The following is a 12,678-nucleotide window of genomic DNA, read 5'->3' on the forward strand; positions in this document are numbered from 1 at the left end:
CAGAGGCCCATCGTCGGTCTCAGTCACAGACTGATGGGCTTTCACCCCGAGTGCTGTGAGAAGCCCCTTGGGTTCTGAGCTGGAAGCCCCTTGGTCTGTCCTGTGGATAGTGAGTTGGGGGAGTAGGGGACACAGGAAATAGCTTAGGAGACAATGCGGGTGGTCCGGGCGGAGGTGAGTAGAGTTACCTGTTGGGAGGCACTAGTTGTCATTGTAACCAGGTAGTTATAGAGCGATGAGAGTAGTAGCTGCCCTCGCAGTGGTTGGGGTGGAGGGTGGGTGTGTCCCTCCCCAGCACGGGGCTGCGTGCAGCTCCCCCGGGCCTCCCCACATCGCGGGCCCCATCTCCAGGCTCTGGGAGGGCACCTGCGCCCAGTGCGCACTGCAGAGGCCCTGGCCCAGCCCTGTGGGTTGGATCTTTGTTGCCGCTGGGGCGGCCACGCCGTCTTCTGGAGCAGAGGGCCGAGGGAGTGTGCTGCCTGGGCACAGCAGCCGCACCTGGCCCGCGAGGCCGGGCGGCCGGGCCTGCCTCTGCCGCTGCGCCCCAGCCTCCGCCGCCGCTCTGCTCACGCTCTGTCTGGCCGCTGGAGCTCCTGGAGTTGCTGGCCCTGGGCAAGCAGGCAACTCCACTCAGAGAGGGACCCTGAGGACCGCTCCTGAGCCAAGTCCACAGGCCACAAGGCTGAGCGACGTGCAGGGGGCCGAGGGTGATACGACTGACTCACGTCCCAAGGCGCCCGGCTCTGTCAGCAACCTGGAGGTCAGAAGCCCCTCCAAGAGCTAGTGTACCTGTGCCACACGTCACAGAAACACGTCAGGAAAGAAAACACTTCGCCAGCTGTCTAATGCAAATGGGTTCTTTTCAGCCAAATGAAGAAAGATCGTCCACACACGGCTCTACGAGTGCGTTAAATGTTACACGTGACAGAGAGCCAGCCGACCCACCCCTCTGTGTCGTGCCTGAAGTAATGTCCCCGTGGATAAATACAGTGGTGAGGTTTTAGACCCCGCCTGGCCCCAGAGCCGGAACAGGGCCGAGCAGGGCGAGTCCCGTCCTGCTGCAGGCAGTGGCGCCCGCCCAGGGCGTGGGTCGACCCAGCGTCGGGCTAGCGCTCCTGCACGCAGTTCAGGGGTATAGTGGAAGGGCCCTGTTTAACCGAAACTTCCACAGAAACGCCATTTAGCACAAACCCCATCAGCAAATTTCAGAAGACAGACCCCGTGTGCTGTCTCCTCCTCGGGCGCGCACTCCCCTCCCCGCCCCGCGCCCGCCGCAGGCCCAGCCCCGCTCCCACCCGCGCTCTAATCGCGCATTGTTCCCAGAGCAGCACCCTGTACCAATCACACGACATCAAGAGAAAAATAAGTAACATTGTGACGACAGTAATGAGAACTGTTGAGCTAAAGTGGCTCTTAAAGAAACCCTAATAAATTCCAGGATTTCTAGTCTTCTGGCAAGCTTTCTATTTAGGGGAAAATCAATGATCAATGGCTGCGACGCGCCGGCATTAGGTTTGCATGCCTCCCGAGCAGGGAGAACTCATAGAGGAAAGATGACATTTCGGGGAAAAAAGCTGACATTGAGTCCATCACTGTCATCGCTTCTGCCATAAAGCAGCTTCAAATATTAAAACATTCTTCATCTGCGCTCCGTTATTGGCACCAGAAATTGTTTTCTCTCTGTCTGGTGCGCACTTGAACTGCCGCACGCTCCCCCGGGACTCGGATTGCTACCCAGGCCTCATAACATATTGGCAGCTGACGCCTTGCGGCTCGTGTTCACTTGCCACTCACGGCCCTCCCCTGGCCGCGGGCACGGGGGCTGTCAGGCTAGGAGTGGACGCCCCCTGCCCCCCGCTCTTCCTCTGGCATGGCTCCACCCCAGCCCCAGGCCCTATCTGGTGCCCAGGCTGCCCCTGCTCAGACCTGGCTTCTCCCCGCAGCCCCAGTCCCAGGAGGCATCAGTGCCCTTTGGAGATGTAGGCTTTGCTGCAGAGAGGGAGGAGCCTTCGGCACAAGGCAGTGGGCTCTCCCTTCATCCCCGTGGTCTGTGTTACGCTTCGGGGAAATAAGGATGCAGGGCCCCGTGCCTGCCCCCAGCCCTTGTGGGCACAGCCTCTCTGGCCCAGCTGCCTCCAGTGGTGGGGGGTGTGGGGTGAGAGAGAGGTAGATTCCCCGTGGCAGGTGCATGTCCAGACCAGGGCCCGGCTCTTGCGGCCTTTGGGCTGCACGGCATGGCAGAGGCAGGGCATCCTGCCCAGACAGTCGGGGGGCGGGGCACAGCCTTACTCAGACCTCTCCCAGTGAGGCATTTCAGGCCCACGGTGTGCTCAAGGCATTGCTTTATTTTTAAAGTTCTAATTCCAATCAAAATCGGAAACAAATACGAACTTTTAGGTCTATGATTCCATTTGTCCCTGCATCAGTGCAGGTATGAGACAGAATTCTGAGTATTTCTTATGGAGCAAGAGGCCCCCAGAGACCAGAGTGCCTAGGGCTCTGGGGCAGGGCCACACTGCTGGGTGGGCGAAGGGTCTCCAAAGCCTGGAGGTGGCTGCAGAGGCTCTGGACAGCAACGCCACCAAGCCTGCTCTCAGAGTCCAGGCCACTCTGGCTTGTGAGCTGGGCAGGAGAAAGGGTGGGCAGCCTGGGCTCACGTCCCTCACTCACGTGGCCCAGCTGGAAGGTGGAGGGCTGGGGGCCTGTATTCCAGACCCTCCTCTGTGGGGAGGTCCTGGCCTGCCTCCGACTCCTGAGTCCATTGAGGAGATATAATGAGTCTACAAAGAACTGCCCCCCAGGGGCTGTGGGACGACGGGGTATGGCGCGGGGCTGGAGCAACGCTGCTGGGGTGATGGGTGCTTCCTGGGAGGGGCCTGGAGATGAGCTGCAGGGAAGGCCGTTCCTGTGGAGGCCTGTGAGAGACCATCTGACCACTGATCCTGGGGCGAGACCAGAGCACCTCGCACACCTGGGTGTCCCTGACTCCCAACCCGCCCTCTTCCCCAGCAGACGTGACCTGTGTCTCCCCTGCGTGTCTCTGTTCTGACCTCTCCCTTCCTCAGAGGACAGAGCACCTGGCACCCAGCACCCCAGGCAGGATCGATCCAGCAGATTCTGAGCGACTTTGAACACCGTTAACCCCACTGAAGCTCTCATCCGCTAAATGGAACTCACAGTCCCAAACCCCTGGTATACAGTGGGCGATTAATACTCAGTCACAGCTCTGAGGGGCACTGAGAAGCCAGCAGGTGTAGACCTTCACACCAGGCCACCTTCTAACTCTCTTCGCAGACCCCTTCCCCCACTACTGCTCTAACTCTCCACCCCCAACCCCCCCCCCGCCCACCTGACTTCACACCTTGCAGGCACGCTCCTTGCCCCAGGTGTGCACACTTGCTGTGCAGGGCCTGGGAGCCAGGGGAGGGGTCTGCGGTGCCCAGGAGCAGAGCAGGACTCTGGCAGGGCCGGAGGTGGGGGTAGGGTAAGATTACCCAGGGACAGCATCCCTGGGCAGCCAGGCTGGGCTGGGCTGGGGAAGGGAGGGGCACAGCCAGGGTGAGGGGAGGCTGGCTTCTGGGCTGCACCCGCCCAGCTGTCCTGCCTCCTTGCCTGTAATAACCTCCCAGCAGAGGAGCCACTGATAACAACAAGCCAGCTTTGGCAGTTCAGAGTAGAGGGTGGGTCGCCGGGCAGGAGGAGGGGAAGGGAAGGGAACTGGTGAGAGGGACCACACAGGGAGACAGTGCGGGGAGCCCGCAGCCATCTGCCGCCACTCGGAACTGACAGACACTCCTTTAGCGAGGCCCGGCCGTCAGATGAGTCAATCAATCAAAACATTCTTATGAAACTTAATCATAGAGGGTCGTGTCAGGGAGTGGGGAACAGATTAAATTACCACGGTATTAGATACGGGAAATGATTTCTGTCAAAACCATCTCTACTGCAATTATAATATGTTAATTATGTATTTCATTAAGTAAGTGGGTTAGAGCCGTACGATGAAATCACGTGGAGACTGAATCATTGCCGAGCAGGGTGGGAGGACTCGTGAATGAGCCGCTTGATTTGGAAAACTTCCTCGCGCTAAGCGTGATTTCTTCCCTTCTCCTGTGACTCGGCCTGGCCCGGCAGAGGAAGTCCATGGCCTCCCAGATGCTGGAGCAGATTCAGAAGCTGCTCCATGGCCTGGGGCCTGCAGACAACCCAGGTTTGGGGAGCCTGTCAGGGAGGCTGTCAGCCTTGCTTCTCCAGGAGTTCAGTGGACAAGGCGACGCTGAGGGCCTCCGGGCACAGACACCTCTGTGTCCCACTGTCTGCTGGCAATGTCCTGCAGAGTCCCCACAAGGTTCAGTCAACAGGCCACTGGTGCGGAGAGGACACTGTGGCAAAGCCACACCGTGGTGCCCACATGCATATATTCCTGTTCCCCTATGGCGTGCATCTGCTCTCCCCACTGGGCGGGAGCTTCAAGAACCTAAACTAGCTCACAGAGCAATGCAGAGGCTACCCAGCCACAGACTGGACGCCTGCAGCCACCGCCGACAGCCAGGTGTCACAGCACCTGCTCCATGCTGATGTGGCTGACCCTCCGTGCCCATGCCTGCTGTTCTGAAGACACCACGGCAGGGCCTATTTAGCCACCTGGCTTCTAGGCACCACTGTTTGCAGGGCTGATCAGGGAAGAGGGCTGAGGGCAAACCCACACGACCAGAGTGGTCTACAGCCCTGCTGCGTCTGTCCCTCTGCAGGGCACCCTCCCGTCCCTGCCCAGGCTTGATTCTGATGGGCCTGCCCACCTCCAGCTCCCGTTCCAGGACACGGAGGACACCCGGGAGCAGCCCCTCCCTCCCCTGCCCCATTCTCCTCTGTTTCTGAAGCCTCTCCAGGATTTGAGGGGCAGTTGATCCATAAAGAAAAGGAAAGAAGAGTTAAACATTACTTTTCATGAAGAGGAGGCACGCTGAGCCCATGGATACCGGGTCCCTGAGAACTTGGTTCTCAGCGTAACCTCGGGAGGCCTGACAAAGGGAGGAAGGCGAGGCGGTGGCCGCGAATGATGGGAAAAAGGTCAGCTGATGTTCTGAGAACCCCACCGGCCTCTCTGGGGAGATGTTACTTCCCTCATTATTCCACTGATTGGCCATACTTCATCTGAAGAATGCCACACATCCCTTACAGCCTGGCACGCTGCTCAACAGTATCCAGAAAATGCAAACACCGAGGACGTGAGCAGGACCACCTTCTTCCTGGGGACCCACTGAGGCACCCCCTTATTGGACCCACTCGAGGGGCTTGGGCGCCGCACACCGAGGACCCTGGGAACAATCCCCTGGCTGAAGTTGGTTTATAAATCCCACGAGGAGCACGGGGCTTGGCTGGTCAGCGCCCCTCTGCAAAGAAGCTGAGTCCCCGGGACAGAGGGCTCGGAGGACAGCCGTGGCCGTGGCCGGAGAGCGTGCCCTGATGCGGGACTGGGTTCAGGCCCACGCCGCCAGGCTCCACGGGTGTGACAGCGGGAGGGAAGCGGGCGCACCGGCGAAGAGCAGACGGCGGCCGGTTATCAACGGCCCGGAGCTCGCCGTGACTGTTAATTAAGTGCATTTTTTCATTATTCTGCAGCAAAGAGGTAAGATTTAATGATGTAACTTAACAATGGATGGTAATTTAAAGTGGTGACAATACTTTAATTATTTGCACACCGACAGAAGTTAACTTCATAACTTATTTCTTTGTAAGAACAAGTTCATTTAAAATATTTTGAACTGTGCATACAATTATCACTTTGACTGTTTCCTCCGTGGCTTCACAGAGACAAAGAGTCAATTCTGCCTGTAAATTTCTCTCTAGACATTTCTACAGATTGAGAATTCTGTCTTTCGAAAATAAAAAGAAAGAAAGGAAAGGGGGAGAAAAGTCTCACCATTGGGCTTTGAGTGGCACTAACCTCCTGATGACTCAGGAACGGGGTGCCTGGTTCCTTAGCTTGGTCTTTTCATTCAAATAGGAACCAAATTCCCCCAAACAATAACATGTGTGCACATGTGAATGTGTGTGCACATGTGTGGTGTGTTCATGTGTGTGGTGTGTGCATGTGTGGTCTGTGCATGTGTGGTCTGTGCATGTGTGGTGTGTGCATATGTGGTGTGTGCATGTGGTGGTGTGCATATGTGGTGTGTGCATGTGGTGGTGTGCATGTGTGGTGTGTGCATGTGTGGTGTGTGCACCTGTGCCTATCTGTGTGCATGTGTGGTGTGTGCATGGGTGTGGTGTGCATATGTGGTGTGTGCATGTGTGTGGTGTGCATATGTGGTGTGTGCATGTGGTGGTGTGCATGTGTGGTGTGTGCATGTGTGGTGTGTGCACCTGTGCCTATCTGTGTGCATGTGTGGTGTGTGCATGGGTGTGGTGTGCACGTGTGCCTGTCTGTGTGCATGTGCGGTGTGTGCATGTGTGTGGTGTGTGCATGTGCATGTGTGGTGAGTGCGCCTTCCTTTGCCAGCCCAGCTGGGAGACCTATTATCTTCCTCCGACCTGACAGTCAGAGTTAGAGATGGCGTGGGGGTGGGGGATGAGTGGAGGAAGGGCTGGAAGGACACCCAGTTGAGCTGAGAATGAAATGCCACTGAGGTCTTTGGGACATATTAAAGGCTGTGATGTCCACTTGCTGCCCAGTGAAGACCAGAATTGACCAGATCTTGCTCCCTCCCTGAAATGGCTTCACACACTGGGCCCTCTCAGCCACTCCGCACTCTCACTTTTTGTTCTATATGACGGTCATCCCCCTTGTCCTCGGTTTTACCTCCAGGGTTTCAGTTACCAGCAGTCTGAAAATATTAAATGGAACATTCCAGAAACAAACCATTCATAAGCTTAAATTGTGCACCATTCTGTCTGCAGTGATGGAGTGTCGCACGGTCCAGCCGTCCGCCTGGGATGTGAGTCACCCCTTGTCCAGGGCCTCCATACTGTACATACAGCGCAACCAGGTACCTTGAGAGAGAGAGAAAGGCCACATCAACGTAACTCTTGTCACAGTCTACTGTTATAATGCTCTATTTTATTATTAGATACTGTTGTTAATCTCTTACTGTGCCTAACTTATAAACCAAACTTGATCACAGGTATGAGTGGACAGGGAAAGGACGGGACACACAGGGCTGGTGCTGTCCACGGTGTCAGGGACTTGGGACATTCCCCCACAGAAAAGGCAGAGGGACGAGACGACTGTATTACCAGCTGACTTTTGCTTGAGTTTGACGTCTGTTGCCTGCTGTCTGTTGTCTGTCTTCCCCCTGGATGCAAGCTCTGTGAGAGCAAAGTGCTGTCCGCCGTGCCGTCCTAGTAGCGCTCCTGGTCCAGCTCCCAGCTCACTGGGTCTTCAATCAGTCTTTGTTGAACCCTTGAGTAGATACAATGGATATGCACCTGTTCAGTTTGTTGACTGTCACGCGATCTTTCGCCACTTGACTCAGTAGGTGTGCTGACACTGGGGAGCGGATCACAGATGGCAAGAGCAGCACCGAGGCACACGGAGTCCTGTCTCTGACAACAAATCTCCTATGACAGTGCATATAATATGGCATATCTACCTCCCATGGGGTCCGAGTCTCTGGAGCACCCTGCCTGATCCAGCCTCAGAGCCCAGGGGCCTCCTCCAACTTCCCAGAGCAGAGCCCAGCCAGCCCGAACGACACCACTGTGGAGGGCCTAGGTCCTGCTGTCCCTGACGCACTAGGACACATCAAAAATCACAACCTACCCACCACATTGCTCCTCCTCTTCTGATCCATCTGCCCACCTGCTGGAGCGGCGCCTCCTGCGTCGGGGACCCCACTGTAGAAACCTCAGCTCCTAGGCACCCAGTGGATATGCAGTAAACACAAACAGATGCTTCACATACATACTCTGCTCTTTTCTTCTACCTCCTACCAGGTTGTGCACCCCAAGAAGAGAGGATGCTTTCTCAGTTGCACTCAGTGTGTTATGAGTGCCTGGAACCGTGTCTAGCACACAGCAGGTGCTTAATAAATTTTGCTAACTAAGAGAGAGGCTGGGAGCAGAGAGGGTGAGGTTTTGCAGAGCTGAAGGAACAACGACCCCGTCTCCAAGCACTGCATCTCCCTGAGGGCTTCTTCTCTTAAAGACCGCTGTCCTCTATAGAAACCAGGGTACCCGTGGGGCGGAGCCCATCTCACCTCCCTGCTTGGTCAGGAGCATGGGCAGGTGTCAGACAGCCGCCCTGCCTGTATCCAAAGGGACGAGGCTCTCCCCTGGGTAATCATCCGCCCGCACATTCAAGGTCCTTACGGGAGCCCGGCTCTCCTAGCGGTCACCCCTGGAGACTGATTTTCGTGCCGCAGAGTCATTCCCGGGTCATCAGTGCCGAAGCCAACTGGCCCACAGGCCTCTTTTCCCCAACAAGATGAAGTGCAGCACTTTCTGAGTTAACCCCAGCATGGCACGACAGACAAAGTGCACCCTCTCCAGTGTCCTGGGTTAGCTCTCGCAGCCAGCCTTGGCCCCTTCCCCAGTCGTGAGCAAGAAGCAGAGGGTGGCTGGGCGAGGGTGCGGGGCTGGCAGGACCCCTGCTATCTGGAGTGACTGGGCCAAGGTTCCTGTGTGTCGTGGTTACGACGCTGAAGGGAAAGCAGGCACTTTCTGGCAATGGAGTGGTGAGTGGGTCAGACCCCCTCACCGGACAATGGCAATATACTCACACTCTGACCCACAGGCTGCAGAGGCTCCAGGGTCAGCCGAGCATGGACCGTGGACCGCTGGCATGGCACAGAGGTGACTTTCACAGCATATTTAACCCGAAGCACACACACTAGGTGGCACGAACTCCTGGCCGGCGTGTTATTTCTTCACCTGCTCTTCCTAATGTGCCATCCGCTTGGCCTCCACATGGCCAGCACAACTTCTGCACCACGAAGGACACTTTCCAGAGCCCCATGTGCAGCCTCGGCGCCAGGCAGCCTCCTGGCCTCCTCGTCAGCATGTGGGACCCTCTCAAGTCTGCAGTGGCTTTTCTGGAACCTTGCTGCCTGTGCCTCAGCCAGAGTTCAGCAAACACTCTCTGTAAAGGAACAGATAGTAAATATTTTAGGCTTTGCAGGCTGCCGGTCACTGTCCCAGCTCAACTCTGCCATGGAGGCCTGAGCCAGAGACGTGTGTAAACAAATGGATGTCCTGAGTCTCAGCAAAACTTTCAAGCCCAGTGAGTCTGGGTTTGACGCACTGGCCATACTTGGCCAACCCTGCTGCACACCAGCCTGGGTTTTATTTCCAGAGTCTGTGGGTCATTTTCATGTGTGTCTAGTCGAAGATGCTGCTTAGTGTCCTGGAGCCTGAAAGAAAGGGACAGTTGGTGGCCGTGCTCAAGCATCATTAGGTACTGAGAGCAGTGATGTGACACCGTGAGCTGACCTCACACTGCCCCTACCCGGGGTGCCTGGAGGCAGCACGGACCCTTCCTCCGACGCCAGCCCTGCACGGCGCCGGGCACCCGTGAGGGGCTCGGTCAACATCATGGAGAGCAGGCTGTGCTGGAGAGACCCAGTTACAAATAGATTCAACCTCGAGTGCAATCTGCATTCAAGACTTTTAAGAAAGTGATGACGACATTCTTAAAGGGCAATTAAGTTCCACTGTGATCCGACTGTCCGAGGAATGGTAGTTTAGGTCATCACCTCTTGGCCCACCAAAATCGGTTTCCAGCACTTGAACAGATTAATGGATAAATGACGATAGCTCTTCTCAAACTTCTTTTCCTGGGTCCTGAGAACTGGGTCCTGCGGCTGCCTCCCTCAGCCCCTGGCACACAGCACTTTCTGATGATGGAATTTCTTGGCCCCTGAAGTAGAGGAACCTGGGAGCCTTTCACTCCCCCTATCCTAGCAGCCGCTTGCAGCTGCTCACAGTCAACCTGTGCTATAAAATCTCTTTGTTATCCCTAAATTGCATGTGTGCTGAGCACTTGCCATGTGCTCAATAGGTGAGGTTAGGTGACATCAACCCAGAGCAGCGAGGCAGCGAGGCAAGAAGCACAGCGGCCACGTGAGAGTCAGTCCTTGTGCTCAGAGAGCCCGGAGACCTGGGATTCCTGAAAGTGAAGCAACAGTTCCCTCTCCTTTGAGGACTTATGGGGGGCCAGGCCCCTGTAAACCTCCCAGCAGCCAGGAGCAGGCCTCTTCCATGTCTACATGAGGACTCCGAGGTTCCCAACAGCCCGGTGGCTGAGAGTGATGCTCAGGTGTGGGGACACGGAGTCACGAAGCCTGGGAAGGTGGCGCAGGGGGTCCTGAGAATGCCGAGGGTTGATGTGTTCATTTTACGTGTCAACCTGACTGGCCTGGAGGAGCCCAGATTAAGGCTTGTTTTGGGTGTGTCTTCGAGGAAGTTTCTGGAAGAGAGATCGGCGTCTGACCTGGTGCATAGTAAAGCAGAGGCCCTGCCCGGTGCGGGGGGCCTTGTCCAGCCACTGGGGGGCTGAGTACATGCGAGGCAGAGGGAGGAAGCTGCCCTTATTCCTGCCTCACGCCATCCCGTCTGCTCCTGCCCTCGGGCTGGGTTTGTGCCATCGGCTCCAGCTCTAGGCTGAAGGACACCCCAGGGCTCCATAATCACGCGGGCCATTTCCTCACAGTCAGCCGAGCAACCTCTCTCTCAAATAGATAGAGGTAGAGTGAGAAGGACAGAGACAGGGACAGACAAAGAGACAGTTTCTGCGGTAATGGGGGGACGAGCGAGTGAGTTCAGAGACCCTCGGGGCCGCCTGTGTCTCCTTTCAGCTGTGGTCTCAGCAGCTGGCTCACAGGCTCGGGGTGGCCCGTGTCCCCAAGCCCCCTCCTCCCCATGCGGCCGCAGTGAGGTTTCCCTCCCAACTAACACAGGACACCAAATGGTTAAGGCGCCGCCCGTCGTCTTTGATTTATGAAGTGGACGGCTGGACTGGGAAGCACAGCACGGAGAGCCCTTCTCGCTTGCTTGGGGGGGCAGAGAGTAGGAATTCTGTGCACAAAGACCAGGCAGCCTGGGCCTGGGCCCCGTGGGAGACATGGGCCTCCGGGACATGGAACAGAGGCGGCTTTGTCACCTGGTTTCCGAGGTCCTCCCAGCCCGGGAACCTCAGCCTGCACCCTGGGCCCTGGGAACAGAAGTGCAGCCTGCCCGACCCCACCTCCGCCTTCCCATGCCTGCCAATCCATCACGATTCAGCTGCTGCCGTGAGCCCCAAGCCCACGGTCAGGGAGAAGGAGCCGTTCACACGGCGGCTATTTATCCTGGCCTGAACTTCAGGTGACCTTTCCCAGATCCACACAAGTTGCAGTTGGGAGCACCTTGGCCTGTGAGGGTTTTTTTACTCCCTTCTCCTAACAAACACTTTTTTTTTTTTGCTCCATGGCCCTCTTTTGAAAAATTTTCTTTTGCAGAAAGATCTCTGGGTGGTCCATAACCCACAACAGGGTGCACGTTGGCCTAAAGAGACAGCATATTTTATGTAAAAAAGTCATAAAAACAAAACCACAATAGCAAAAATCTGTGACATCCTGGGGCTGCTTCAGGGAGGACCTGAGCAGCTCACCCGCAGGCCAGCTGCCCTAGGACCTCAGCTGGGGCCACCCGGCACTTTAGGCTCTGCCGTAACCGGGGGACCCACTATTGAGCAACGTGCCAGTGTATGTGTGTGTGAGCGTGAGTGTGTGTGCGTGTGTGTGCATGAGTATGTGCGTGAATGGGTGTGTGCAGGTGTGGGGGGAGTGGGGGTGGGTATGTGTGTGTCCCGGAGTTGATCGCAGGACAATCCAGCTCCAACAAGGGCTCTGCAGGGTACAGCTCCCTGTGTAAATCTAAAGTGACGTAAGGGACATAATCACATAGATCTCATCATGAGACAATATACTTTTTGTTTGAATTTTATTTGTATTGGTAAAACTGACCCGAATCTGACACAAGTTTATTAGAAAAAGGACTCGGTGAGAGCAAGTGGCTGGTCCTCTTACTTAAGATGGATGTGCCCACTTCTCGTGTGATTAGAGAAGGGGATAACTCACTAACATCTGTGCAAACCACAATAAAAAGGGAGTTAGTGTTACCCCAAGGAAGGCAAGAGAGGCTGTCTGTCCATTAAACGCTTTATTACAGTGCCAGCAGCCTTTCCCTAACTCAGTTATTCCTGCACCGCGCTCAGCTCGCCTGCCTGTCATCCCGCAGACAGTGCTCGGGGCTGCAGGGCTGTGCAAGGTAGGTGACAATCACAGAGCCACTGAGGAGAGAGGGCCTTGACCCTAGTGAGGGATTAACTGCAGAAAGTGAGTGTGATCATGTCACACCATTACTTAGAATTTTCACAGCCCATTTCTGAAAATATGAGATAATTTCTTAAAGAGGCAGTCTTCTCAGGCGCTCAGAGCCCTGGTGGGGTTCAGCTCGGTGCTGCACAGCAGGGAGCCTGGAGGGATGGGCCTGCGTGATGGAGCGGCTCTCCCTGCACTCTTCCCACCCCTGAGTCCCCTGCTTGGGAGCCAGGCCCTAGGGCCATTTGCAGAAGGAAGCTGAAGGGAGATGCCTCCTGGGACTCACCTGCCTTTTCTCCCTCCTCCCTGCAGCCTGGGGGCAACCAGGCCAATGGGCTTGACCCTTTGGGTATCCTGCCAAGCAGGGTGTTTCCAGGTC

The 12,678-nt window shown here is 56.2% G+C and overlaps 1 long non-coding RNA gene across 1 annotated transcript; it reads right to left on the reverse strand.

Moving 5' to 3' along the window:
• Nucleotides 1-6,927: 6,927 nt before the first annotated feature.
• Nucleotides 6,928-7,849, reverse strand: LOC308547608. The gene is made up of 3 exons (XR_013997524.1): nt 7,763-7,849; nt 7,237-7,402; nt 6,928-6,993 (listed from the first exon to the last, which is right to left on the reverse strand). It is a non-coding gene; the product is annotated as an uncharacterized lncRNA (long non-coding RNA).
• Nucleotides 7,850-12,678: the final 4,829 nt, after the last annotated feature.

The sequence above is a fragment of the Miniopterus schreibersii genome, assembly GCF_964146895.1.
Source record: "Miniopterus schreibersii genome assembly, chromosome: 18".
In the NCBI taxonomy this organism is placed as follows: domain Eukaryota; kingdom Metazoa; phylum Chordata; class Mammalia; order Chiroptera; family Miniopteridae; genus Miniopterus; species Miniopterus schreibersii.